Source organism: Equus caballus, unplaced genomic scaffold, assembly GCF_041296265.1.
Source record: "Equus caballus isolate H_3958 breed thoroughbred unplaced genomic scaffold, TB-T2T haplotype1-0000016, whole genome shotgun sequence".
In the NCBI taxonomy this organism is placed as follows: Eukaryota; Metazoa; Chordata; class Mammalia; order Perissodactyla; family Equidae; genus Equus; species Equus caballus.
Window position 1 is genome coordinate 8,134,620 of NW_027222391.1, and position 1,811 is coordinate 8,136,430.

Consider the following 1,811-nt stretch of genomic DNA (forward strand, 5'->3'; position numbering starts at 1 on the left):
GTAAACTACACATCAAATGTTGCCCTATAGAGGTTTTGTAGGTGACAGTTACTAGGTGTCTGAAGAGATTGAAAGCATCATGGAGGTAATGGGGAAGAATTGAAACAATTACTGGGGCAAAGAGTTCCAAGGACATGCTCCATGTTTACAGTGACTACTCTATTTTTGTACTATGAAATACAGACTACAACCCCTTCATGATTATTAGGTAGGTTTTTTTTTTATCCCTTTGTAGGTAATGTAGGCTGCAGGAAGGTGTTACTTGCTGAATGGATCACCTCACACCTCCCAAAAATATGATGGAATTTATTCTCTTGGGACTCACACAGAATCCAGACTTGCAGAAAATACACTTCATTGTCTTTTTGTTCATTTTTCTATTTAGCGTGCTGGCCCATGTTCTCATTGTCATCACCATCTCCCTCAGCCTCACACTTTCAGCTCCCATGTACTTCTATCTTACTTACTTGTCCTTTGTAGACACCTCCTATCCCTCTGTCACCACTCCCAAGATGAACATCAACAAGCTGTGCCAGAGAAGAACCATTTTCCTCAGGGGCTGCCTGATTCAGCTTTTTGTAGAGCACTTTCTCGGAGGATCAGAGATCATCCTCCTCATTGTGGTCTATGATACCTATGTGGCCATCCACAGGCCTCTGTACCACATGACCTTGTGCAACAGGGGCTCTGCCACCTCCTGGTGGTAGTGGCCTAGATCAGGGGGATCCTGCACCCTACTGTGCAGATTCTTTTCATGCTCAACTTGCCCTTCTGTGGTCCCAATGTCATTGACCACTTAGTGTGCAATCTCTTCCCACTGCTGAAACTTGCCTCTGGGGACTCCTACCTGCTCGGAATAGTGGTGGCAGCCAACAGCGGGGCCATGTGCTTGCTTATTTTTTCCATGCTGCTCATCTCCTTCATAGTCATCCTGACAACCCTCAGGTCCTATGGCTCCAAAGGACGACACAAATACCTCCCAACTTGTGGCTCCCACTTCACTGTAGCTGTACTCTTTTTGTGCCTTGGATATTCACCTGCATGTGTCCTGTGGCCACCTACCCTGTGGTCAAGGTGGTGACTGTATTCTTTGCAATCCTAATTCCCGTATTAAATCCTATCATTTACAGAATGAGAAACATGGAAGTAAAACATGACATAAGGGGAGACAAGTACCATATGATTACACTCATTCGTGGAAGGTAATCAAACACATACATACCAAGAACAGATTAGTGATTACTAGAGGAGTGGGGGATGAGGGAGGGTGAAAGGGGTAAAGGGGCACACATGTATGGTGATGTATAAAACTAGACTATTGGTGGTGAATATGATGCAGCCAATAAATGAAATATAATATGAAAATGAAATATAATAATGTACACCTGTAATTTACATAATGTTATAAGACAATATACCCCAAACAAAATAATTTAAAAAAAAAAGAGAGAGGCAAAGGGAAAATTGATGATAGAAGGAAAAAGCAATGTCACAACAGCAGCAGAAGGAGAACACGTGATGTGATGCTGGGCTATGAGCCAAGAATGTAGGTGGCCTTTAAAAGGTGGAAAAGCTAAGGAAAGGAAGTCTTTCCCCGAGGCTTCAGAATAATCAGCTCTGTCAATGTCTTGAGTTTAGCCCCATAAGACTCATTTCTGATTTCTGAAGAGAACTATAAGAGAATAAATTCGTATTGTTTTAAGGCAAAAAAAATTGCCCCAAGGATTTTGTTGAAGATGAGAATAACTTAGGCTGTTCAAGCAGAGAAGTTGATGATGTATATAAATAGGGAGGATTATATCTGTCATGAA

General features: G+C 42.1%; 1 pseudogene; it reads left to right on the top strand.

The window, feature by feature from the left end:
* Positions 1-269: 269 nt before the first annotated feature.
* On the top strand, positions 270-1,206 carry LOC138922859 (olfactory receptor 4C3D-like; annotated as a pseudogene).
* The last annotated feature ends 605 nt before the right edge of the window (positions 1,207-1,811 follow it).